This window comes from Schistocerca cancellata, chromosome 9 (genome assembly GCF_023864275.1).
Source record: "Schistocerca cancellata isolate TAMUIC-IGC-003103 chromosome 9, iqSchCanc2.1, whole genome shotgun sequence".
NCBI classification, from domain to species: domain Eukaryota; kingdom Metazoa; phylum Arthropoda; class Insecta; order Orthoptera; family Acrididae; genus Schistocerca; species Schistocerca cancellata.
Window position 1 is genome coordinate 171,968,363 of NC_064634.1, and position 23,203 is coordinate 171,991,565.

The 23,203-nt window shown below is 43.9% G+C and overlaps 1 protein-coding gene across 1 annotated transcript in view; it reads right to left on the reverse strand.

Moving 5' to 3' along the window:
- Positions 1-7,081, reverse strand: part of LOC126101173 (uncharacterized) — a 378,608-nt gene extending 371,527 nt beyond the window's left edge. The window contains exon 1 of the mRNA XM_049911872.1: positions 6,676-7,081. The gene's annotated coding sequence lies outside the window, so the exon portion shown is untranslated. The remainder of the gene's footprint in view (positions 1-6,675) is intronic.
- Between the last annotated feature and the right edge of the window lie 16,122 nt (positions 7,082-23,203).

Sequence of the window (23,203 nt, forward strand, 5' to 3'; positions counted from 1 at the left end):
TTCTTGTTCAGACTATTACTAATTCTCGCTAGTGTGATGGCTTCCAGCACTGATTTTCTGCTTTGAAGAGTCTCCTAAGGTCAATGGCAATTAAAGTTCCTTGCATTTTTTGTCCACCAGGCACTCATCAATTCCATAACCTTAAACATTGACACTGCACCATCACTGAACCACAGCAGTGCACACAACATACCTATTTTCAAAGTATTTAGACCCACTAGAACAGTTTTTTTGATGGCCGTTCCCATATGGAGTTGTTAAAACCCTCATTTGGTTTTTAGTCCTACCATGTAATTACTTCTCTAATAATCTTGTGGCACTAAGATACCAAGAAGTCACAAAAAACAAAGTGAGAACAAAATTCTGTTTTTAATGGAGCTGTATGCGTGACATGGCGGCGTCGGCACGTCTCCATATACTTTGGTATAATTTCCTGACCTTGTTGACAAAACTTAGATACTTTAAGACAAAAATTTAAAAAACAACTTTGACAGAATAAGATTTTTCCCTCTGCAGCGGAGTGTGCTGTTATGAAACTTCCTGGCAGATTAAAACTGTGTGCCGGACCGAGACTCGAACTCGGGACCTTTGCCTATCGCGTGCAAGTACTCTACCATCTGAGCTACCAAAGTACGACTCACGACCCGTCCTCACAGCTTCAATTCTGCCAGTACCTCGTCTCCTACCTTCCAAACTTCACAGAAGCTCTTCTGCGAGCCTTGCAGAACTACCACTCCTGGTCGAAAGGAAGGTAGGAGACGAGGTACTGGCAGAATTGAAGCTGAGAGGACGGGTCGTGAGTCGTGCTTTGATAGCTCAGATGGTAGAGCACTTGCCCACAAAAGGCAAAGGTCCCAAGTTCGAGTCTCGGCCCGGCACTCAGTTTTAATCTGCCAGGAACTTTCGCAACTTTTTGACACTTATCCACCTACTACTCGCCTTAAGCTGTACGAGGTGCCGTGCCGTATACGAAAGTCACACCGCATAGTTGTAACGGGATTTCACCTGCTGAAATTCACATCGCACAACACCTTTTACTACCGCGTTACCGCTCGATTAGATTGTAAGCACAGTGAGTAACGAAGGAGCAAGCTAACCGCAACAAGGGGACCCCTACAGGCAACCTCGTCAACCGTCTCATTACGACGATGGGCAATTTAAAATGTATCCCCACGTTTTTGTCTTCTTTCTTGTCGAAGAGGTGGTCTTGTAAACTCTAATGAACGTTTCACCGCCCAGTATATAATTACGCAGATGAGAGCAGTAAGCACGAGTGAGACTTCCACCGCATGCGTGAAACTGGATGGTGACGAATGAGTCCGGTGGGGTCAGTGGTGGGTGTCACGCAAAAGGAAAGTGAAACGGTTGCGGGCTCGGGGACAGGTTAGCGTTGCGCAAGCCGTGATCTGGGTCCCTCAGTCGGCAGGCCGACGACCTCGGCCGGCGGGTTCTCAGCCTCGCTTGTCCAGACGGCGCTAGTCGCCGCCGGAGCCGAAGCAGCAGCCGCTGTTTATTTTTACTGGGGCACGTGGTGAGCACGCCACCTTGCCAACGGGATCAGCGGGCCGCTCCCACGCACTCTCTGTTCCAGCCCACACACTAACACCCACCGCTACTAGGTCACGATCTACCCTATCCAACACGAGGAACTACTTCCGGTAAAAATGAAGAAACGTGACTGCGTCAATGGTGTCCAGAACTATCGCTAGGTGGTCAGGTGAAACCCATGCAAATACCTACACATGTTCGACATAGCTTTTCCGGAAGTCTCTGATATTATGTGAGTGTGGTTCAATCATTTCACGTACTCAACTTATCTAACCAATTTGACGGGATCGTGCACACTGACAAAGTGAAAATCAGCTTTCACTGTCGCATTTTTCTTTGGTTACAAGGCCAGTATCTATCAATGTCAGCACGGTAGCCCCCCCCCCCCTCCCCCATCGTCGTCCTACCTTTGAATTATCAGTCAGAATCTACCATAGTTCATAGAAACCCCTCGTGTGATTATTACCATTCATTAAAAGAGGCAGTCAAAAATGTTACACGTGCCTGAGATACTTCACAGTACGGTACTGTCGATGACAGCAATATCAATTTCTCCACCATTACTCTCGCTCATTATGCGATAGGTCTCCTTTTCGTTATAAGTCAACCAGTTTAATTCTCTGTCTCGCAATGAAGCTGTTTATCACGTCAGTAGGTCTAAGCACTCCGGGAGACGAAATGACCTTTCTTTCAAGCTCCACATAATTAACCATTATTAAAAGTGGCATATGTACCTTAATGATACAGTTTGGTACCGAACACCATTTTCTCATTGTACTGTCTGCTCAAATCAAGTCGAGCACTCCCCATTTACGGTCGCTCTCGTCAGCCACCGCACCAATTGTCACCACAGTTTGCGCAGACATATCGACATTATGTCGCTCTTTGAATACCTTCACCTATGTAATTACTTCACAACGAGCTTTTTCTGCTATGTGCGCTGTCGTCTTCTGGAGTAATATGAAAATTTTTTGATCTTAAAAACACGTGAATGCATTCACTTTTTATTCGTGCAAACAATATGTAGAGCGTTACGGTGTCCTATATGACCACGCTTGTAAAACGCTTACGTAACGTCCGGTGTGAGGCGAAAGCGTAGTTTATAAAGTCACATAGCACGGAGAAATATGCTGTCAAGTGTATCTTTATCAGAAGGGCTCTGAAAATCCCATGTTGCAGAACTGAAGCACATGCAAAATTTTTGTGCCACGTAAAATCCTGTCTGAGGAGTTTTGCGTTGTTCAAATTTTACCTTGGTAAACCACCAAAATTTTACCTGCCCAAAAAGTTAAGTTCTGTTCATATGATTGACATGCCCTGCTGTAGCAGGGAAAAGAAGGGAGCCACCGGATACATGCACCTGTCGGAGCAGAAAAAAGCGAATGTCCTCTGTTTATTTAGAAGACTGTCGAAAAGTGGGGTACCAGCTACTTCATTCTACCTTCCGCAGCAACCTTAAAAATCTTCCCAAAAATTTTAGCATGCAAACGTATTCGCGCTTCTATATATGCTGAGAGAGGAGTCAGTGGCAATGGAGGAGAATGGGAAAGAAATACTGGAAGACAGTAGACGGTGGTTGTATAGAAAGAGCGAAGGAGACAATGGCAGTGTGAGAGAAAGACGGACACAGTGGCAGTGGAACATATTTGACAGTGATATGCGGGTGTGACATGGGAGATCGATGTTTAAAAGAACCTGAATATGTTGCATATCAAAATTTTTGGGAAATTTTTAAACGTTTTGAGGACGGTAGAATGAGGCAGCTGGTGCCCCACTTTTCATTTAAAAATCGTGCATATTAGCCTTTTTGTGCTCCGACAGAATTTTCCCGCTCATGTTAAATTACTCCAAGAAAAATTAAAATACGGAGAAAGATATTAGTCTTGTTTTTTTAAAGTCTGGTACTCTACAAGTAGTGAGGGATGTCTGATGGAATCTGACGAATGCCAAGTCCTGTCTGCGCATAGAGGAGGGTAAGAATTTAACGTCCTGTCGACAACGCTCGGATAGTACACGAATGTTGTTATCGGCCTTGTTTTCAAACGAGCCGTACTGGTATTTGTCTCAAGCGATATGGGTCAATCTTCGGATGGCAGGAGATAGATCTGAAGCAACCTTCTCTACAACGCGTGTGCTACGTCTTACATGTCCTTCGGCATGGACATGAAATGTGCAAAAATAGTATTAGATGCTAGATGGAGCAGGTTAAAAATACCAGACACGAAAAGATTTACAGTGTTACTACCACTCACGTTTTACGTACGAGGAAATCAAATTCTATACTACTTTCAATTCCTTATTTAGATTCAAGCATTACTCTGAAGGACAAACTTTGACCGTTGTTCTGCTGAGTTATTGCAATGTTTAGCATTCTGAAGGCGAAAACAAAAATCGCAGTGATAACGTTGGTGATGAAACTGTGAGGAGTGTAGCTGAGGAGTGATTACGTAAGATAGACGGAGTGCTTTCTTTTAGAAGAAAATAAAAAAATACAGGAAGAAAACAAGTCGATAACGAGATCGAATGGGTTTCACATCGGAACAAACAATGATTGGATTATGGAGAATAAACTTAAAAAGTAAGTGATTTCGTAGAATCTGAAAACAAAGATTTTGTATAATGCATCCTTGCGAACTACAAAAATGTCTAAACCGTGAATCTAATAGTACACGGAAAATAGGCACACTTTCGATACAAGCGAGTCAAGTAATGTTTTCTTTATAACATTGTAGCAACTTTTCTAGCAACTTTTCACGCTAGAGCCAAAGCTGATCTTAATTTTATTTAAGTGCAAAATACTTCAAATAAAATTAGAAAATGTGGAGCAAAATTTAAAAAACATCTTTATAAACGACCTGCTGTCTCACAGGCCACCCTGGTCACCCACTCCGGTACTACCAAAATTCCTTAGCGGGGAAAAATAAAATTAAGAGCGAGAAAGCGAATTCACGATTTCATTCTTTACAGATGGTGCTAGACCACACTGTAAGTCTCGTAAGACAAGCTGAGCTGCTGCGTATTCGAAAACTCCTGTGAGTATAGTAAAAACAATTTTACTTTTTGTACAAACTATGAAGGGCGTCTTCGTTTCTGTGATTTCTGACAATCTAAAACGTTTCATAAGGACGTCAAGGAAAATGAGACTTTCATTTCTTTTAGTACAAATACATTTGATACACACAAACATCCATTGTTTGTCAATAACAATACCACAAATAGATAACACAACTGAATCAAAATTTACGTAAAAATATTTTTAAAAACCTCACAAATGCTACAAAATCCTATCTTTCGCACCAGCGAAATGTAGACGTTTTGAAATGATTGAGCAGATGCGTTTCATCATCTGCGAAATTTAAAATATTTTGAGTCTTACTATGATCCATTTTTTTTATATACATATTCCTGCCAACTATTCTCTTAATTTTTCTTTTTGTATACGTGTGTGCATATGCAGTCTACCACCGAAAATCTCAAATCGCGAGAAAACACCTTGAGTGCAATTGCCATTACAAATTATTATACGGAATCCACGAACAGACTGTTCTGTTAGGCACAACCTTCTTAATAGGACTATTCTGTTAGCAAATAATCTGAACCCTGTGTCACAGCGCCACGAGCTTTTACCGTCGAGAAAACGGGTGTGATGTGAGCTTTGGCTGTGCGACCATCAGTGCAAAGACCTTACGCCTGGAAGCTGAAACACTTCAGTGTCATGGGACTGCAGCCTATCTCTGGAAATGGAAGATTGCACGTTCGCACGTGTTTCTCTCGTGGAAACTTTAACCTTGAACGCCCTTGACCGACGACGAGACAGTGCTCCTAGCGGGCAAGAAAAGTGGAAGGCCTCGGCCACATAACGAAGCGTAGTGTGGCATGGCAGGAAGTGTGCGATCGTACACCGCCGGACGCACGGCCGATGTAAGAACTTCGCTACCGGTACTCTCAGAACTAATTGACATTCTCGAAAACGACCTCGCCAAACTATTGGAACAAGAGGAGGAAAACCACAACAATCTCGAAAATCAAACTTTTTATATCATAAAAAAGTAGTTTTATTAATAATTCACTGTATTCCAACATAAACCGCCTGCACACACAGGGGTCGTCTAAAACACGACACACAGGAACATACTAAGCAAACAGCAATTAAGTAAAACTGCGTATTTTGTAGAAACTGGTATTTCTTTGTTTAATTATCACCGTTTACGAGTTATTTTGAGAAAAAAAAGTGCTACTAGCTATTTTCGTAATCGTTTGCAGACGCGTTCTGAAAAAAAATATCTGCTTCGGTGGCTACAGTCTGGCACGCAACATTTGTTAGAATGCGACGTTTCAGTGGGTGAACTAATTCATTTAGGACGCGCCGTTCACTTATAAGTATAATCAATGAAAGGAGTAAAATAAAACAAAACGAGCATGCTACAAATCACATAAATACGTACACAAAATTGCTAGATGTCTTCAGCAATTATATTTCACTCGGTAGCAGCATACTTGCAACCCAATATGATTACGGCAAATGGAAATTCAAAAACTATGATGTCTGCACAAAATGTGAATTATCAGACACTCACCAGAGAAACGGGAATCCTCCCCAAACCCTGCTCTAAAAATTAAAAGCCTCGTAGCCCCACCACTTCCGTTTCTTCCCCCCATACAAACCACTGAATCAATGTATCGCTTAATGAACGGGGGATGAGCCGCTGGAAGCACTCGATCCATTTCAAAGCCCCTTTCCTCATTTCCACACAAAGCTCCTTTCGTCCACCCTTTAAGGTCTATTTTACGATACACTAGCCAGTAAAGTCGGTAGACGGACTATGATAAGGAAAATTAAAAAAAAAAAAAATACGCGTATGTATGTGTACCGGCCGGCAAACGAACGCTCTCCCGAAAAACCTTTCAGGTCTTACATGAACGAGTTGCTACCAGCGTTTTGGTACGCTTCAAAGCTTGTTAAGGTTCACAATCCCGTGACAGCTGGAAACTGAAATTTGTTTCACTGAGTTTTTTTCAAGCTAGTACTATCGCATGAGCACTGCAATTTCTCTCCCCCCCCCCCCCCCCCCCTGTCTTTCTTCCCTTGTCGTGAGACCCCAAGTTAAGACGTGGCCGTTGTCTTACCTTGCTTATCCTCTTCTGCAGTACTGGGCCTCTGTGATTAGTTCTTCTGTTAAGAGCGCTCAAGATTCCTGGAGACTGCCCGGAGTCGGTAACTGGTCTGTGCTGTCTTGAATAAAAAGAACCCTGGTCAGTTCGGTCTTCCTCTGTGTGCGGTGCTTATAGAGAACACGGGTCTGCGGTCCCCTTGCAGGTTAACTTGGAAGGGGGAGGGCGAACAGGCCTGCTCTCAGCGGAGGACTGCTAGTCTCTTCGAGCCTCCCGCTTTACCTGCCCAGTCGCACTTGCAGTCTCTGGGTGTTGGATGTACAGGCAAGGAGGAATTTCTAAAGAAGAGAGTACTTTTATATTTTGATTAGGAACGGAAGTGCGCGACTGCTGAAACGCGGGCACCAGCTCACTAGTCGACCTCCGCGCTTTCGAGCAGGCACTGTAATATTGACGCGCGGGCCCGAGGCCTGTTTTACAGCGCCCTTCTGCGCATGCGCCGAGCACGTGATTGACCAGCCAATCGGCACTCGCTCCCCTCCATTACTCCGGCGGCACGTCAGGCGCTCCTCGGGCAGAGGAAGTTGCGGCGCAGTTCTTTTACGCTGGTCGAAACAATTAAGTTATAAACCGCGACGTCATACTTTATGTATACATAAGCTTTTAGTTTACACTGATTTCATGCGCACGTCGATACTCATCGATTAAGACAATGGAAGATAGCGATGAAAGCCTCCTGGGATTATGTGTATTAAGGTACAACTGCACAGAAACAGGCGAAACGATGAAAGTAACTGAAATAATTTTAAAATATGATTATAATACACTGTTAGAGGCACGTTAAAATATCCTGATGCCTCCGGCAGTTTTGAATAATAAAATTATTTTACAGCAGTTTCTCCCTTTTCAGTTATCTCTATTTCGTTTCTTCGCTACAATTTTGCGTGAGGTCGACACCCGAGTCACACAGTGCAACACAAGCATGACCCGCCATCGATTGCTAGTTAAAGTATCTTTAAAGCTATCATCGACTCTTCTCTTATCCTCGCCTTCAGCTGTTTACACTCAGGAAAACATTTGCAGATAACGCCTTAGATTTTCTTACTCACGGGTTCATGTTATTCGAAGTGAAAAGACGTTTTTCTCGAAAGCTATCTGAGCGACTGGGAAGCAGGTGAAGCAACCGCAAGTATCGTACCGAATGGCTAATATTGCTCTGTAATTGCTTACGATTTATTCACTCCGGAAAGGTATTTTGAATGCTGGGTGCAGCATTTGGGGATACTCTTTCCTACGTAGTATGTGCAGTAGGTTTTGAGTTGACAACTATGGGGTTGAACACTGTCGTCAAAACAAGGAAGTGAGGAAAGTATCGTCAAAAAGGCAGTGGTACACAGAACTAGTCTAGACGGAAAGCACCTCCCCCTCCCCCACCCCCCATATTTTTCAACCGTCCAGATATGCTCAAATGAAGTGATTCCCTATTTTCACCTCTGCTGATTATCATTTATACCAACAATTCGCGGCAAATACGTGACGCTATTTGAAGTTTCACATTGTCGCGTGAGTGCAGGCTGTAAAACAATCGTTTGTCAGGCACGGCACTGCGCTTCGTCAGAGAACAAAAAATGACGCACGTGACATGCGTCCGAGCTGGTTGATAATCTGCCCAATATTTTCGGGTGCGGTGAGGTGGCTTACGTTTATACACGACACAGACAGCTGTATCGTAAGTGCTGCCACAAGGTAGGGATATCTACAGAGAGGCCAGACACTGTGGTCCCTGAAGAAGTGCAGCACACTTTTCAAAAGTTACAGGTGAAACAGTCTGGATAATTGACTGATCTAATGTTGTAACATTGGCCAACAAAGCCTTGCTATGCTGTTACTGCTAATGGCTGAAAACAAGAGAAGCAGCTTGTTATTTTTCTGGACGGAATGCAAGATTCTGAAAGAATGTGAGATGAGATAAAGAAAAGTATTCTGAGAGTCAAGGGAAACGAACATTTAATTCTGATGGAGGACTAGAATTCATCAACAAGAAAAGAAAGAGAAGGAAAAATTGCAGGAGAACATGGATGAGGAAAGAGAGTTACCCACCTGTTATAATTTTGCACAGAACATAATATAACTAGTGGTAACACTTGGTTGAAGTACCATGTAACATGGCTGCATACGTGGAAGACACCTGGAACGCTTCAGATATTTTTATATAAACAAAGACATATCTCAGAACTGGATTTTTCTGGGGCAGATATGCACTCTGACCAAATATTAACGGTTTTCAAATGCAGATTAAAACTGAAGAGATCGCGAAAAGGTAGGAAACTACGGGGTGGTACTGGATACATTGAAAGAACCAGCGGTTGTTGAGATATTCAGAGGAAGCGGTTGGTTTGATTAATTAAATAATGAAAGCAGCAGAGGATCAAAGAGACCTAGCAGGACTCCTTAGCTAATGCAGACACATTTTATTTAATTGGAGAAAGGAGAAAATATAAAAACACAGCAAATAAAGCAAGCGAAAGGGAATAAAGACATTTAAAAAAAATGACACTGAACAGAAAATGTAAAACCGCTAAGCAAGAATGACTAAAACCGCTAAGCAAGAATGACTAAAACCGCTAAGCAAGAATGACTAAGAGAAGGTAGTATATGAATATCAAGAGCTCAGACGGCAAGCCACCACTAGGAAAAGAAGGAAAGGCTGCAAAGTGAAAAGAATACTTAGCCAGCCTACATAAGGGAAACAAACTTCTGGATAATTTTATAGGAGGAGGAAATGTAGTAGTTAAAAATGGTTCAAATGGCTCTGAGCACTATGGGACTTAACATCTGTGGTCATCAGTCCCCTAGAACTTAGAACTACTTAAACCTAACTAATCTAAGGACATCACACACATCCATGTCCGAGGCAGGATTCGAACCTGCGACCGTAGCAGTCGCGCGGTTCCGGACTGAGCGCCTAGAACCGCGAGACCACCGCGGCCGACAAATGTAGTAGTAGTAGAGATGGAAGCCATGATACTGAGAGTACAATATGACAAAACACTTAAAGGACTAAGTGAAAATAAGGCCCCTGAAGTAGACGATATTTCCTCAGACCCGTCGAGATCCTTAGGTGAGACAGCCATGATTAATATATACCACCTGGTATGGAAGTAACACGAGACAGCGAAATACTTCAGTCTTTAAGAACAGCGCAATAATTCCAGTTCCACAGAAGGCAGTGCTGACACATGAGAATATCACCGAATGGTCAGTTTAATAAGTCTAGGTTGCAAAACACTGTCACGAATTATTTACGTAAGAAATGAGGAAACTGGTAGAAGCCCACCTTGTGGAAGATCAGATTTGCTTCCGGAGAAATGAGGGGCTAGCGAGGCATTACTGACCCTGTAACTTATCTTAGAAGATCGGTTGAAGCATTTAAAGGACTTGTAGATTTAAAGAAAGCTTTTGTGAATGTTGACTGGATTCCTTGAAAATTTGGAGGTAGTATTTTCAACTTGTAAAGATGTCAAACCGCAGTTACAGTAGTTGGAGGATATGAAAAGGAAGTAACGGTTGAGAAGTCAGTGGCACAGGATTTTAGCCTATCCTCAATGTTATTCAATCTGTACAATGAGCAGCCAGTAATGAAAATCAAAGCGATATCTGGAGAAGGAATTAAAGTTCAGGGAGAAGAAGTAAAAACATTGCACATTGATGATGATATTGTAATTTTGTGAGAGACAGAAAACGATATAAGATGAACACAAACAAAAGCAAAACGGTAATGGAATGTAGTCTAATTAAATCAGGCGATGCCGAGGAAATTAAGTTAGGTAATGAGACACTGAAAGTAGTAGATGAATTTTCCTATTTGGGCAATAAACTGTGTGATGATGGCCGAAGTAGAGAGGATACGAAATGTAAACTAGCAATAGCAAGAAAATCTTTTGGGAGGAAGAGAAATTTCTTAACTAAACTAAACTCCGTCCGAACAGCCCTCGGAAAGCCCAACGGTCCCGACCCACCGCCATATCATCCTTAACCGATAGATATCACAGGATGCGGATATGAAGGGCCATGCACACTGCTCTCCCGGCCGTTATGTTTCCATGACTGAAGACGCTACTTCTTAGTCAAGTAACGCCTCAATGGGATTAAGGAGGGCTGAGTGCACCCGGCCTGCCAACAGCTCTCTGCAGACCCAGATGGTCACTCATCCAAGTGCTAGCCAAGGCAGGCAGCGTTTAACGTCAGCGATCTGACAGGAAACGGTGTTACAAAAAAATGGTTCAAATGGCTCTGAACACTATGGGACTTAACATCTATGGTCATCAGTCCCCTAGAACTTAAAACTACTTAAACCTAACTAACCTAAGGACAGGACACAACACCCAGCCATCACGAGGCAGAGAAAATCCCTGACCCCGCCGGGAATCGAACCCGGGAACCCAGGCGTGGGAAGCGAGAACGCTACCGCACGACCACGAGATGCGGGCGAAACGGTGTTACCACCATGGCGAGGCCGTTGGTGAAATTTGTTAACATCGAATAAAAATTTTAAGTGTTACGAAGTTTTTACTGAAGGCAGTTGTCTGGAGTGTATCTTTGTACGGAAGCGAAATGGGAACGACAAGCAGTTCCAATAAGAAGAGACTATAAGCCTTTGAAACAAGGTGGTGCCAAAGGTGAATGTGAATATTAGATTTGTAGATCACGTAACTAACGGGAAAGTACTAAATAGAAGCGGTGAGGAAGTTATGGCGCAACTCGATTGAAAGAAAGATCCTTTGATAGGATTCAATCTGAATTTAGTGGGAAATGGGAGGGGGGGGGGCTAAAATTGTACAGGGAGATCGTAGTTTGAATATAGTAAGCAGCTTCAAATGGATGCAAGGTTGCAGTCGTCGTACGGGAATGGTAAGGCTAGCACAGGGTAGACTAGCGTCGAGACCTGCATTAGACTAGTCTTGGGACTGAAGAACACAACAACAATATTAACAATATTATTATTATTATTGTTGTTGTTGTATTTAAGGTGCCTCCAATGTTTAAGTCCATATGACAAGTATAGTTAAAATATGTATAATGATACGCTTACATAGCTTTCGTATGTAAAAGTAAAAAATGTGTATAAAAACCTTAGACTTCGTTAGAACTTACTTAAATGGGAAGTGAATAAAATAAAAAATGTGAATTGAATAGATGCAGCTGGGTGATCACTAGCTTGACTCAAATGTCGGAAATAAAAAGAGTAAAGCAGCAATGAGACACACATTGACACATATCTCTCTCTCTCTCTCTCTCTCTCTCTCTCTCTCTCTCACACACACACACACACACACACACACACACACACACACAGAGACGCAGAAGGTTTGCCGACTTAACTCGAGTGAGCAGCAGTACCTTACGGCAACAGAAAGAGCGACGAACTTCGCGACTGGTGAGATGGACTAGTGGTGGAGCGTTTGGCTGTAAACCTGAAAGATGTAGGACCGATCCCCGACTGAATCTTTTTTTGTTTCCATTCTGTCTTTCAACCTAGCATTCACTTCTCAATGGTGTGGAGATTCGCCAGAAACGAAAGATGGCCCGGATTCCATGTAACAGTACAGCTCAGACTGCACTAAGGTAGTGGCGCGGCTTGGACATCATGTCCCTGCCGCGGGCGCGCGTGGAAAAAGAGGTGTTTACATGGCTGATACTGGCGCGTGTTGTTGTCCGAATAGATCGCAATGGCACACAACTTTAGAAATCCTACGCTCCAATTTACGTTTGACAACGGCTACGCCAGACCCATGGCTTTTGAAATAGAGCGTTTTTTGTGGGAAGAAGTTCGTTTACCTGCTACAGACCTAGCTGGGATACACCCATCGATTGCAAGCAGCACAATGTACGTCAAGATGACTGATGAAGCTGCATGTGAAAGAACTATTGTCGCTACTCAAAGAGAACTTACATTTCGCCACTCTGATGACCATATCGGCGATGTAATAGTAGCTCCTTCAGGCTTGGGAGTGAGGATCATTCGGATCCTTGAACTGCCGTTTGAGGTACCAGAATCGATGGTTATTGAATCGCTGGGACCACATGGAACGGTACTCAGTCATACGCATGCACGCTGGGCGAGTTTCAGCACATATCCCATGCTAAACGGCGTCCGACAGGTGCGGATCGTCCTTAACAAACATATCTCTTCATATTTATGTACTGGAGGATGTCGAGCTATTTTATTTACGATGGCCAGCCGCGGACATGTTCTGGCTGTGGTGGAGAAGGACATATCCGCCCGGGGTGCATACAAAGCCGCGTCATCAACTGCCACGTGGCGAAGCGTCACATCGAGAAGTTCCCACGCAACTGCCGATGACATACGTGTCAGTGGCCCGCCGCGAGGTGTTCCCGAGTTCGGAGCGGGACACGGACGTGTTGAAGCAAGAGCGGACCGAGTTATGGAGGCATGGAGGATGCTCCTACTCCCACCTCGCGGCAGATGAGGGAGGAACTCTCCGCACCCTCACAAGTAGCACTTGGCGTGAAAGTGGAGGTCGGGACTGTGGTGGCAGCAACGGACTAACGAACGCCCGATGAACAACGTGAGGCGTCGCCTATGGCGGCAGAGAGCAGGGCGCGCAAACTACGATCGCCGAAGCGTCGCGAGAAACTTCGAAATAGTTCGGGTGACACGTCCTCCCCAAGCCTAGGGGACACGGAAGTTAGTCGCACTGAAGAGACGTTTGACATGGAAGACGTGCCGTTAGAGGGCGCTGAAAGGATTCCTTCAGACGGTGATGGGATATACTGCCTTCCAGACGGCCCCTCTTCTTCGACACTCACCCGGTACTGCCGACCGAGGAGTCAGCGACAGTGTCGCGGTAGCCACATCGACATGCAGCAGAGGGTATTTCTGGGATTGATGACCAATACGACTGGGTAGAACCGGTCGAAAGGATACCTGAATTGTCACCCCCACTTGATGACTGCTCACTTACAGGACGCACACCACAGAACGAAAACAACCGAGGGCAGCCCGTTGGCGGGCAACCCTCTGAGCACGAATAGTGGACTAAAGCCTTTGGAGTTTACACGACATGACAAGCATGACGACGACAACGGACCAAGCATATAAGGGGGGAACAGTGAACATTAACACCGCAAGATCGCTTGCAAATATGCAATTTTTCCGGGGCATGATTTACGCAAAGGACGTGGATATTCTGCTGGTGCAGGAAACCTGGAATGCTGCCTTTCCTAACATGAGTGGTTACAACACTGAACTTAGCGCCGACTCCAGACGTGGGACGTGGCACGGCGATGTTAGCCCGGGAAGGGATTCCGGTGTGTGACCTATCATCTCTCTTCTGCCCGGGGTTTGGCGATGACCGTGAACGGCATCCGCATTGTCAACATCTATGCACCCTCCGAGCGCAACTCTACTCAGAGGAGATTGTGCTCCTATTCCATGGAAGATATGATCACATCTTAGTAGGAGGGAATTTTAATTGTGTCCTCACTCCGAAGGATCAAACCTCAAATTTTAGCTCCTGCTACGCATTGCACACGATCTGCCAAGACAAAATGGTTCAAATGGCTCTGAGCACTATGGGACTTAACATCTATGGTCATCAGTCCCCTAGAACTTAGAACTACTTAAACCTAACTAACCTAAGGACAGCACACAACACCCAGCCATCACGAGGCAGAGAAAATCCCTGACCCCGCCGGGAATCGAACCCGGGAACCCGGGCGTGGGAAGCGAGAACGCTACCGCACGACCACGAGATGCGAGCACACGACACTAATGGACACGTAGGAAGAGACCCATGGGCAGCTAAGGGTTACATGTTTTTTACTAGCCACTCGGCGAGCAGACTGGATCGGATTTAAGTTTCTGACGAATTAAGACATCACGTGCTGGCTGCTGCACGTTGGCCCACAGCTTTTACGGATCGCCTTGCATATTTATGCACGATAACCCTCCTACGACAGCAGGTCTGGCAGAGCCGTAGTTCGTGGAAACTTAATGCATCCATATTGGTGGATCCCGAATTTGCCGTCTCCCGATGCACCGTACGGTTCTTTCATGGTTGTTGCAATGTGCAAAACTGGCGATACGAAGAGCTCTTATAACTTATGGAAAGGAAAAAAGCGAGATGGCTCCGAGATACTGCTGAGTATTACTACATGGTGCTCCGCGACCTGTCCTCCAGGGCCCCATCGTCAGAGGGTCAAGCGGAGGTCCATCGCAATCAGACGTGCATTTCGTCGATCACGAGAAGTAGACTGGAGGAACGTATTTGCATGCACCATGTGTCCAGGGGCCATACGCGTAATCGCCAATCCTTGATCACAGTGCTCCATGATGGTGATGATCGGCCCTCGACTCACAACATGACATTACTATTTGGTTTCTGGCGTTTTACCGCCTCCTTTTCACCGGAACGCCGACGGACGATCGGATAGGAGCAGACATTTTGCGACAGATGCAAGCGGGGGTGGACGGTACGGATGCAGAGGCGTTATTGGAACCCCTAACGGAAGATGACATACGGATGGCACTCACGAAGGGTGCTATGCATACATCCCTTGGGCCACATAGATTGACACACTAATTTTATCGCCTGCCGGTGTGACAAAGCGGTTCTAGGCGCTTCAGTCTGGAACCGAGCGACCGCTACAGTCGCAGGTTCGAATCCTGCCTCGGGCATGGATGTGTGTGTTGTCCTTAGGTTAGTTAGGTTTAAGTAGTTGTAAGTTCTAGGGGACTGATGACCTCAGATGTTAAGTCCCATAGTGCTCAGAGCCATTTGAACCAACTAATTTTATCGCGAATTTGCAGATGTAATGATGTCCCAATGGGTGTCTACGTATAATGAATTATTGCGCCTGACATAGAAGTCCCGTCGCAATTCATGGCGGGAATGCTCATACCAATACCGAAATCGAAAGGAAGTGTCAGCGCCCATCGATTTCGACGAGCCACGATGCTCAATACCGACTACAAGATCTTTGCGCGAATGTTGGCGGCAAGGCTCAGGACTGTAATTTCCAATACATTACCACCAGATCAGGCTTGTCTAGGGATTTGGAGAACATCCACTCCTTCTAAGTGAATATCGTGGCATCATTGCCCTGATGAAAGCATGTCGCACGCGATCGGAGTTCGTATCAGTGGATTTTGATCGTACCTTTGATAGGATCAACAATGATTTCCTTGCCTCGACCATGCGACACTTGGCAATTCCTCAGGAGTTTATTACCGTCCTCATGCGCCTCCTTCGTGGTGCTCCTCCGTAGGTGACAGTCAATGGAAGGAAGGTAGGAACGATTCCTGTTTGCAGCTCAGTTAGGCAAGGATGTCCCTTGTTGATGTTGCTGTTTGCAATAGCGCTCGAACCATTCACGTAGACTCTTTGACAGACTATTACAGGCGTGCGACTACGTGCAAGTTCTTTCACGTGTCGTGCATATGTCGACGACTTGATGATACTCGTCCGGTCGGAGAACGAAGTACGTAGGTTGGTTGCCCTCCTTACTACATACGGCGTGGTGGCAGATAACAGGGTCAACATGAATTACAGATTATGCACATCGGACGGCGTTGGACACACTGCACAGTCCGTTTACGACGGTGGACATCACGCGATGCTTAGGAGTTTTGTTCACCCTATCGCTTTGGCAATCAGCGACAGCGAGCTACCGGCGTCTGCTCCAGCAAGTCCGACTGCACATATGAAACAATTCACTCCGAACCCGCGATTAGCTCCAAAGGGTGGAATACACTAATGTTCATCTTGCCTCACGACCGCCACACCTGGCACAGGTACTGCCGATGCCACATGGTATTGCTGACAGGTTAATAGCGGCCTTTGAATACTATGTCAGCCAAGGGATTCTTTTTAAGGTTAACTCTCCCACACCATTCTGGAGAACTTAATCACACGAATGTGTGGAACAAGGCTATCGCACTATACCTGCGAGAAACACTACGGACCTGGAACCAACGGCAACACGCCATGACGTCGGCGATCCTGGACATGCTTCTTCCCACGTCCTTTGAACCGCCGGTGGTGGCAGGCACAATATCGGCTTTTTTTCTCACGTCACGCGATTATTTGTTGATTTTAGTTATGTTAGGTTACAAATACCTTCTACAAGGATCCCCACAACCCGTAAGATACATAGATACTCGAGGCGTCATCATGGCAACAATGTTGTCGAGCTTAAATACCCAACGAGGAATTGGCGACACATCTAGCGAGCTGTCCACACTCCTCACCTCGCCACAGCAGCGAGATCGTCTTGGTATACATTAATCAACCGCAAGACAGTCACCCGCCGATGACTCCACGACATTCACATGATGGATTCCCCGCTCTGCCTTATATGTGGCATTCAGATATTGTCTGCAGTGCGATGAGGCAAAGGATGTTTGGCAGCTGACGAAATGCATCATGGCACTCCTCCAAGGCAACGACGACTCCATGATCACGACGGACGCTTTATTTTCCCCGGAAGCGATCTTTTTACACTCACAGAAAACGTCGAAAATACGCTGGATTGGAAGATACGCATCGCACTGCCCGCTATCGCGGAATCCGACGTCACTAAACACAAAACCGTTTTTGCGAACTTTCTAGGCAGCATGTTTCATGACCCCCGGAGCGGTGTGGAGTCCCAGGTTTACGTACTTTACCGGGCTCGGATATTCCTCCCAGTGAAATGGCGAGGATGTCACTTCGGCCCTACATTTCTTTTCTTTCTTTTTCATATGTGATTGTTTTTTCCTGGGATATTAATATAAAAATAACAAAAAAGAATTGAATATGTGTACAATGTTTCCTTCCAACTGCCTCTCCTTTATTCTGTCAGGAGCCGGGTACACTGTGGCCAGGTCAAAAAAAGTAATAGAGCGTTTGGCTAGAAATCGAAAAGTTGTACGACCGAATCCTGACAATCAACGTTTCTTTCATGCTGCCTTTCAACCTAGTAACTCACCTTTCAATGGTTTGGAGATTCGCCAGAAAGAAAGGTGACTCGGATTCCATGTAACAGTATAGATCTCTTTTTCCCCCGGCTGGATAATTGGCTAGGGACCTGCAAGTCACCAAGGGACATCCAATTTATTACAGTCGTTTCAGAACAACAGCATAGAGGAAAAACATGCGACTCAAAATTCTATGGACTTCAAGTATTTATGTACAGAGTAAAACGCAGCCTGGAATGCAGCTTTACTTCGTTTACATAAGGAAAGTTTTTGCAATAGTGTAGTGCATGAATCAACTTTCAGCTTTCCGTTTTCCTTGAACACTATTCCCTGCGTTGTGAAACGAAAGATAATTTTCAAATTGTACAGACGACTGGTAAACTTATGTCTAGTGGCGAGAAAGAGATTTAGACCTCTTAACCATCGTAAAGTTATCTTCTTGAATAGGACTCAGAAATTTCTTGCGCAAGAAAACAAAAGATTTTGAAATGTTTTTACAGATGTAGGAGGGACGCATTTCAAAATATGCTTTTCTCAGCTTACCAGTCGCAATCGCACACTGAATTCACTGCAAATTCTTCCAACAACGGGCAACGAGTCACTCAACTTTGAAGTACCGTAACAAATATGACCAACAACGAAAAGACACCCACCCAGTGGCGCCAACTTAGGGGAGTGGGGGGAGGGTACTTTGTGTCTTCCCCCCCCCCCGCAATAGTTAAAAGTAAGGGCCTCCCCCCCCCCCCAATATTCAAATATGCATTTCTCACCGCTCTCTCCCCCTTCCTCATCCTTTACTAGGAAATTTGTTAAAACTTGCACATACACTTTTGCATAATAGTATGTAATGATTATGTAGGACAAAAAATCCGGTTTTACGAGCTATTGCTTATTCCTTTCTGCTACTCCTCCAACCCTTGCATATGACGAACTCTCGTGACCGGGTTTGTCCCCTGCGTCTGCACTATACGCACACTTTTACTGTACGGAGGTATGCGGGGAACGAAAGCTCACCATGAGCTCGCAGCGTTTTGGCTGCTAGGACGAGCTCCACTTTCTCCCAGAACAGCCTGCTGGTAGCTTGTAAAAGAAACTAATGAGCAATAGTGACACCGAATTTGATGGTGATCGCTAGGAGGACTAGGTAACGTTAAAGACTCTTCATTCATTTTTGTAAATTCTATTGACAATCACTAGGTACACAACCACACAAATCAGCACCGACACCAGGGATTTTGCCGCCCTGCGCGAACATGTCATGCGCCCCCCCCCCCCTTTTTTTTTCGACAGTCAACTTTTCCCACAATAGATTTCATACATGACGCCTTATTTTCACATATCACACTCATTCCTCTCTTTGTTGTGAATATGTCTTAAAGATCAAAGCAACAGTCAGTGATACGTTTACAGTGCAATACATTTTAAGCCATTTTCGTTGGAGGAAACGTTTCTTTCGTAAATCGGAGCACACTGTTTCTGTACCATAGATAATTTTCAATAAGACTCTTGATTTTATGAATAATTTGTATTTCCAATTTATTCTCACATTCCTTCATTTACGCAAGATGGATTTGCCGCCCCCAAAAATCTGCCGCCCTGGGCGATGGCACGGTTCGCCCCTCCCTAGAGCCGGCCCTGACAATAATCAACACTATTGTTACATGGCTGGCTTCTTGTTAGGCGCACAGTACTTTTACGCAGGCCGCAGCTAATGTTGGCAGCGAACGTAAATATTCCGGAGCTGGGCATCGCCAGTGGTCAGTTAGTCTTACTGTGACTCGGTTCAGTTGTTATCCTTCGCCCCTTACTGTCCAGTTTAAAATGGACAAGTTTATAATTAGGAAGAAATGTGACAATGTGGCAAGTGTTAGCTATGGTGAAGCTAGACCCAATGTTAGTGGTGCTGTGTGTGACAACAAAGACACAGATAGTGACGGAACTGTGGCGGTGACAAAAAGCACTGTTGCCGGAAAAGAACAACGCTGTTATCAGCCCTCTTTGAAACAGCAATTTGCATGGATCGATTACAATAAGGTAAAATATGTTATTTTTTGCAAAATTTGCAGACAGATGTTTGAAGAAAATCGTTTTAAGTTTTCTCACAAAATGGAAAAAACTTTCGTGGAAACTGGTTTTTCGAACTGGACGAAAGAGGTAGAAAAGTTGAAAGCGAATGAAGCATCGGGCTGCCACAGAGAAGCTGTACTGAAATTCAAATCCTTAAAATCAAATATCAATGTATTTAGCCAGATTTCCAAAGATAAACTGACACAAATGAAAGAAAACAGAGCTTGTTTACTAAAAATCATATCTTCCCTCCGGTATTTAGCAGTGCAGGGACTTGCAATACGTGGGCATACTGACGAAACTAGTACCTTTGACAATTTATTAAGCCTTCAATGTGAAGATAACCAGCTTTTAATATGGCTACAGCATATGGCTACAGCGCGAAACTTACAGATGGACATCCCGTGATGTGCAAAACGAAATTCTGGCCATTTTAAGTCATACAGTTCTTAGAAAATTATTGGAGGATATCAACAGTGCAGAGTATTTTGCCATAATAGCAGACAGAACAACAGACATAGCCACCAAAGAGCAATTTAGTATCTGTATAAGATTTGTTGATGCTTCGACAGAGACAGAAGAATATTTTTTAGGGCTATACTCAATACAAAGTACCACAGCTAAGGCTCTGTTTGATATTATTATCGACATTTTAAAACGATTTGATTTGCTTACATCTAATTGTTGGAGCCAATGCTTTGACGGTTCAGCTAACATGGCCGGATTATATAATGGTGTCCAGGCAAAGTTTATGGAAATGCAGAAGAGAGCTATGTTTGTGCATTGCCGTGCACACTGTTTAAATCTAACACTGAAAGCAGTTCCAGAATGTCGCAATGCATTGAATGTTATGAAGGACTTAATACATTTTGTGAGAGATTCACCTAAAAGATTAGATCTTCTTGCTCACCTGAAGGCAGATGCCTCTACAAATTTGAAACCACTCTGTCCTACAAGGTGGGCCGTAAGATACTTGGCAATGTCTTCAGTTTTGTCAAACTATACCGAACTTAAGGAATTTTTTCTAAATGTTTCAAGAAGTGACAATTCTGACACTGGGGCCAAAATTTTTTCTAAATGTTTCAAGAAGTGACAATTCTGACACTGGGGCCAAAGCAAACGGCTTTTTGATTAATATGCAGACATATTTCTTTTTCATGTTATCACTTTTGGTAAAACTGGTCACACTGATACCTTAAACCTAGCACTACAGAGGAAATCCCTACATTTAGAGGAGGCCAATAAGATGATTTCCACTCTTGTAACTTCTATTAAATTTATGAGAAGCAATTTTGAATCATTCTGGGGTGAAGTAACTGGATGTTGATTCCCCAAAATTACCCTGCAGAAGAAAAGTCCCTCAAAAATACGATGACTCCATCAATTCATCTGTAGAGACATTCACTGAAGTATGTGACAAATATAGAAGATTGTATTATGAAACAATGGATACATCCATCAGCTTCTTGGAATCACGGTTCAAAACTCAAACATTCATTCATGTTTGTAAATCAAAGTGAACTATTTCTTCTTGGTGGTGATAAACATTCATTCGATATTTTATCTTTCTACGAATCAGATACAGACAAAGAACGCTCGCTTCTCCACCAAAGCATGTTTCATGAGATTATCCAAAGTAGTGATTCTGCGAATATTAGTTCGTTGGATGACATAGTGAAATACCTAAAACAGGAAAACCACCTGTTTGACGTACTGCCTGAACTAGTGAAATTCATACGTGTAGTGCTGACGATTCCGGTAACGTCCTGCACCGCTGAGCGATCGTTTTCTTGTCTGCGGAGAGTGAAAACGTATCTTCCTTCTATAATGAGGCAGGATCGTCTTAATGCCATCGCCCTTCTCAACGCCCATAGAGATGACTCGATGAAACTCGACCTTGATGCCATATGTGACGAGTTCATATGCAGGAATGATCTGAGGAGGAGTACATTTGCCATCAAAAATTAAGGTATGTTTCTTCAACTTCATTTATGTATTTGTTTTGTACCAGTACTGACCTATACTCCCACTGAAATGACGTTGTGATTGACGTTTCGGTAGGGGCTAGTCGCCAGCCAATCGTAGTTTGCATGATTTGCAGCTGTTTGCATTTTTCATTATTCTCACAATCTTTTTTTGTTTCTTAAAAGTTGTTATGCTGTGAGGGGGGATTTCCAAAGAATATGATGTCATAGCACAAAAGGGAAAGTATGCGTGCATAATACATCTCTCTCCTTCAGCACTTGTGTTGTTCCATATAATTCTTATTGCATAGGTCATTTTATATAGTTAGCTTAGAATTTAAGACTGTGATGTGGGAATTCCATTTCAGATTGTCTTTTAAGTAAACAAAGAAATTTTGTTTCTGTGACAATTTTTTGGTTTCCCAAAGAAATATTTGGCTTTAATGGATTTTTAATTTCGCTGTATGTGGAATTGTATAGTGGCGGTTTTTTCTTTTTTTTTTAAGGGTTAATCAGTAGCTTATTCCTCACAAAGCACTCTGCAATCTTTTCATTTGTGACTTCAGTATTCAGCCTAAGAGCCTTTCTATTTCCCCCTTCAATCAATACACTGGTGTCATCTGCAAATAGAACTAGTTTGGAGTGTCGAACACGTAGATGGAAATGCAAAGTTATCTGTCAAATGTAGTACCTAATAAAATGATTCTTCCCCCTCCAGAAAAAAGTCGGCACCTCTGCACCCACCTCACCACCAGGCTGTGATGTGAGACAATTAGAAATAATCAAATATTTTTAATAGATGGTGTTTTATATTTTACGCTTCAGGTAAAACCTTCTCCTAAAAGTAGTTCACTAACTTTTCTTCGTTTACATAAGTATATCCTTTCAGCAACGCAGCAGATGACTCAACTACAGCATTCTGCTTTCCTTGAATCAAACCTAGATGTGGATACGATTCTTTGCGTGGCACGGCGAATAAGTCTGCCATAATTCAATGACAAAGAACTGCCCCAATAAGTCCAAACAATGCATCACAGTGTGTATTAAGCTTCACAAGAGGAGTGCTACAACACAAGCTAAACATGTAGATGACGCATATTTTTGTCTTTTATTTGCGCCGCCTCAGCAAGCCTACAGTACGTCTTGTAACACACACACACACACACACACACACACACACACACACACACACACAATCAATTTGCATACAATATTTACTAAGTCGAAACAAGGCCCGGGAATAGACAACATTCCATTAGAACTACTGATAGCCTTGGGAGAGCCAGCCCAGACAAAACTCTACCATCTGGTGAGCAAGATTTATGAGACAGGCGAAGTACCCTCAGACTTCAAGAAGACTATTGTTGTTGTTGTTGTTGTGGTCTTCAGTCCTGAGACTGGTTTGATGCAGCTCTCCATGCTACTCTATCCTGTGCAAGCTTCTTCATCTCCCAGTACTATCTTCAACCTACATCACTCTGAATCTGCTTAGTGTATTCATCTCTTGGTCTCCCTCTACGATTTTTACCCT